This window comes from Oncorhynchus nerka, unplaced genomic scaffold, assembly GCF_034236695.1.
Source record: "Oncorhynchus nerka isolate Pitt River unplaced genomic scaffold, Oner_Uvic_2.0 unplaced_scaffold_5690, whole genome shotgun sequence".
NCBI lineage: Eukaryota > Metazoa > Chordata > Actinopteri > Salmoniformes > Salmonidae > Oncorhynchus > Oncorhynchus nerka.
Genome location: NW_027035622.1, coordinates 1 through 5,830, shown reverse-complemented (window position 1 = coordinate 5,830; position 5,830 = coordinate 1). Strand labels below are relative to the sequence as shown.

Here is a 5,830-nt window from a genome sequence, read left to right as displayed (position 1 = left end):
CTGAGGGAACTCCCTGGCCGTAGGGGTGACTGAGGGAACTCCCTGAACCACAAGATGGCGCTGTACAACAAGAGTCCAACCTGGCCGTAGGGGTGACTGAGGGAACTCCTGGCTGTAGGGGTGACTGAGGGAACTCCCTGGCCGTGGGGTGACTGGGGGGGTGACTGAGGGAACTCCCTGAACCTGATGGCGCTGTACAACAAGAGTCAACCTGGGGGTGACTGAGGAACTCCCTGACTGAGGGAACTCCCTGGGTGTAGGGTGACTGAGAACTGGGGCTTGGGGTGACTGAGGGAAACCTGAACCACAAGATGGCGCTGTACAACAGGGGTGACTGAGGGAACTCCTGGCTGTAGGGGTGACTGAGGGAACTCCTGGCCGTCAGGGGTGACTCTCCTGTACTCCCTGCCAAGATGGCGCTGTACAACAAGAGTCCAACCATAAAAGTGATGTTTATTTATTCACCTCCCGAACTCAGGAGGAAAATACACATGTTCATTAAATACAGTGGAACACAAGACAAAATGGCATCGGCTGCCACAGAGAGAACGGAGGAGGAGAAGAGGGACCGATGAAGTGGTGGGCGGCGGGGGGGAGGGAGACGCTGCCCAGCCCAGCCAGTCGGACAGCATCATCAGGACTTCCTGTGAGGAGCAGAAAAACAGGAAGTTCCACCTCAGTAAAACACAGATTCATTTAATTAAAATGTGACGGAAGTAGATTCTTTGTTTTAGTGAATAAAAACAGACAGCGATTGAAACACCGATAAACTGCGATTGACGATGTCATTTCTGCTCGAGCCGACGTCTACAGCGTTCACAGTCCACGGGATTTCTGGGAAATGGCCCTTTTAAAAAGTACATCACTGCGCACAGGTCATTCATTCCTGTGTTGGATTGATTTCCCTGCTGAATCGGTAATGACCACGGGAGGCTAATTGATTTCCCTGCTGAAACGGTAATGACCACGGGAGGCTAATTGATTTCCCTGCTGACACGGGAGGCTAATTGATTTCCCTGCTGACACGGGAGGCTAATTGATTTCCCTGCTGACACGGGAGGCTAATTGATTTCCCTGCTGACACGGGAGGCTAATTGATTTCCCTGCTGAAACGGGAGGCTAATTTATTTCCCTGCTGACACGGGAGGCTAATTGATTTCCCTGCTGAAACGGTAGTGACACGGGAGGCTAATTGATTTCCCTGCTGAAACGGTAGTGACACGGGAGAATAATTGATTTCCCTGTTGACACGGTAGTGACACGGGAGGCTAATTGATTTCCCTGCTGACACGGTAGTGACCACGGGAGGATAATTGATTTCCCTGCTGACACGGGAGGCTAATTGATTTCCCTGCTGACACGGTCATGACACGGGAGGCTAATTGATTTCCCTGCTGAATCGGTAATGACACGGGAAGCTAATTGATTTCCCTGCTGAATCGGTTATGACACGGGAGGCTAATTGATTTCCCTGCTGACACGGGAGGCTAATTGATTTCCCTGCTGAAACGGTAATGACACGGGAGGCTAATTGATTTCCCTGCTGAAACGGTAGTGACCACGGGAGGCTAATTGATTTCCCTGCTGACACGGTAATGACACGGGAGGCTAATTGATTTCCCTGCTGAAACGGTAATGACACGGGAGGCTAATTGATTTCCCTGCTGAAACGGTAATGACACGGGAGGCTAATTGATTTCCCTGCTGAAACGGTAATGACACGGGAGGCTAATTGATTTCCCTGCTGAATTGGTTATGACCACGGGAGGCTAATTGATTTCCCTGCTGACACGGGAGGCTAATTGATTTCCCTGCTGACACGGTAATGACACGGGAGGCTAATTGATTTCCCTGCTGAAACGGTAATGACACGGGAGGCTAATTGATTTCCCTGCTGACACGGGAGGCTAATTGATTTCCCTGCTGAAACGGTCATGACCACGGGAGGCTAATTGATTTCCCTGCTGAAACGGTCATGACCACGGGAGGCTAATTGATTTCCCTGCTGAATCGGTAATGACACGGGAGGCTAATTGATTTCCCTGGAACGGGACAGGAGGCTAAGTTTCCCTGCTGAAACGGGGACCAGGGGCGTAAGTTTCGGGCGTGGCCATGGAGTTTCCTGCTGAATCGTAATGACACGGGGCTAATTGTTTCCTGGAAACGTAATGACACGGGAGGCTAATTGATTTCCCTGCTGACACGGTACTGACACGGAGGCTAATTGATTTCCCTGAAGCTGACACGGAGGCTAATTGATTTACCTGCTGAAACGGTCATGACCACAGACTAATTGATTTCCACTGCTGAATCGGTAATGACACGGGAGGCTGGGGAAGTCCCCTTTCCTGCGTGGGGGGGGGAAGGGGGAAGTCGGTGTGGGGGAGGGGGAAGTCGCGGGGGGAAGTCATGCGTGGGGAAGGGGAAGTCGGGCGTGGGGGAAGGGGGAAGTCGGAAGTCGGGGGGGAAGGGGGAAGTCGGCGTGGGGGAAGGGGGAAGTCGGCGTGGGGAAGTCGGCGTGGGGAGTCGGCGTGGGGAGTCGCGTGGGGAAGGGAAGTCGGTGGGGGAAGTCGCGTGGGGAAGTCCTGTCGCGTGGGGAAGTCGGCGTGGGGGAAGGGGGAAGTCGGAAGGGGGTGGGGGGAAGCCTCGCGTGGGGAAGGAGCGGGGGAAGCCTGCGGGGGGGAAGGGGGGGAAGGGAAGTCGGGCGGGACATCACTGGGGGTGTTAGTAGTTCCCCGGTTCATTGTTATTCATACACGTCCTTCTTGTCAGCGATGTACTGGACGATATCCTGAGGAGACATCAGCTTCTCTGCCTCCACATCCGGGATCTCAAACCCTGCAGCAGGAACACGTTAACACACACACACATTAGGCTTAACACACACACACACATTAGGCTTAACACACACACACACACGGCTTAATACACACACACACACACACACACACACACATTAGGCTTAACACACACGGCTTAATACACACACACACACACATTAGGCTTAACACACACACACATTAGGCTTAACACACACACACACACACACATTAGGCTTAACACACACACACACACACATTAGGCTTAACACACACACACACACATTAGGCTTAACACACACACACACACACATTAGGCTTAACACACACACACACACATTGGCTTAACACACACACACATTAGGCTTAACACACACACACACACACACATTAGGCTTAACACACACACACACACACATTAGGCTTAACACACACACACACACACATTAGGCTTAACACACACACACACACACATTAGGCTTAACACACACACACACACACATTAGGCTTAACACACACACACACACTAGGCTTAACACACACACACACACTAGGCTTAACACACACACACACACATTAGGCTTACCACACACACACACATTAGGCTTAACACACACACACATTAGGCTTAACACACACACACATTAGGCTTAACACACACACGGCTTAATACACACACACACTAGGCTTAACACACACACACACACACACAAGGCTTAACACACACACACACACACAAGGCTTAACACACACACACATTAGGCTTAACACACACACACACACATTAGGCTTAACACACACACACACACACATTAGGCTTAACACACACACACACACACATTAGGCTTAACACACACACACACACACACACACACATTAGGCTTAACACACACACACACACACACACATTAGGCTTAACACACACACACACACATTAGGCTTAACACACACACACACACATTTACATCATTTACATTTAAGTCATTTAGCAGACGCTCTTATCCAGAGCGACTTACAAATTGGACACACATTAGGCTTAACACACACACACACACATTAGGCTTAACACACACACACACACATTAGGCTTAACACACACACACACATTAGGCTTAACACACACACACACATTAGGCTTAACACACACACACACACATTAGGCTTAACACACACACACTTACACACACACACATTAGGCTTAACACACACACACATTAGGCTTTAACACACACACACACACATTAGGCTTAACACACACATTAGGCTTAACACACACACACATTAGGCTTAACACACACACACACATTAATACACACACACACTAGGCTTAACACACACACACTTAACACACACACAAGGCTTAACACACACACACATTAGGGCTTAACACACACACACACACACATTAGGCTTAACACACACACAATACACACACACATTAGCTTAACACACACACACACACATTAGGCTTAACACACACACACACACACATTAGGCTTAACACACACACACATTAGGCTTAACACACACACACACACATTAGGCTTAACACACACACACACACATTAGGGCTTAACACACACACACACACATTAGGCTTAACACACACACACACATTAGGCTTAACACACACACACACACATTAGGCTTAACACACACACACACATTAGGCTTAACACACACACACACACATTAGGCTTAACACACACACACACACATTAGGCTTAACACACACACACACACATTAGGCTTAACACACACACACATTAGGCTTAACACACACACACATTAGGCTTAACACACACACACACATTAGGCTTAACACACACACACACACATTAGGCTTAACACACACACACACACACATTAGGCTTAACACACACACACACACACATTAGGCTTAACACACACACACACATTAGGCTTAACACACACACACACATTAGGCTTAACACACACACACATTAGGCTTAACACACACACACACATTAGGCTTAACACACACACACACATTAGGCTTAACACACACACACACATTAGGCTTAACACACACACACATTAGGCTTAACACACACACACATTAGGCTTAACACACACACACACATTAGGCTTAACACACACACACATTAGGCTTAACACACACACACATTAGGCTTAACACACACACACATTAGGCTTAACACACACACACACACACACACATTAGGCTTAATACACACACACACTAGGCTTAACACACACACACATTAGGCTTAACACACACACACACACACATTAGGCTTAATACACACACACACTAGGCTTAACACACACACACATTAGGCTTAACACACACACACACACACAAGGCTTAACACACACACAAGGCTTAACACACACACACATTAGGCTTAACACACACACACACACATTAGGCTTAACACACACACACACACACATTAGGCTTAACACACACACACACACACATTAGGCTTAACACACACACACACACACACATTAGGCTTAACACACACACACACATTAGGCTTAACACACACACACACACATTAGGCTTAACACACACACACACATTAGGCTTAACACACACACACACATTAGGCTTAACACACACACACACATTAGGCTTAACACACACACACACACATTAGACTTAACACACACACACACACATTAGGCTTAACACACACACACACACACATTAGGCTTAACACACACACACACACATTAGGCTTAACACACACACACACACATTAGGCTTAACACACACACACACACACATTAGGCTTAACACACACACACACATTAGGCTTAACACACACACACACATTCGTTAACACAGTGGTATTAACCACAGTTGTATGTAGGAAGTGGAAAGGGTTAGTTAATCCTAACAACTAAGTTATCGTCATGGAAATAGAATGGACTAGTCTAGAACATTCCTATTTAAATCAACGAATGGACCAGCAGGGAGACACGGACATGGAGAGACAGACCGACAGTCAAACACAGAG

The 5,830-nt window shown here is 47.8% G+C and overlaps 1 long non-coding RNA gene across 1 annotated transcript; it reads right to left on the bottom strand.

Annotated features, from left to right (window-relative positions):
• Positions 1–433: 433 nt before the first annotated feature.
• LOC135566343 (uncharacterized) lies at positions 434–2,863 on the bottom strand. The gene is made up of 2 exons (XR_010462047.1): positions 2,717–2,863; positions 434–644 (listed from the first exon to the last, which is right to left on the bottom strand). It is a non-coding gene; the product is annotated as an uncharacterized LOC135566343 (long non-coding RNA).
• Between the last annotated feature and the right edge of the window lie 2,967 nt (positions 2,864–5,830).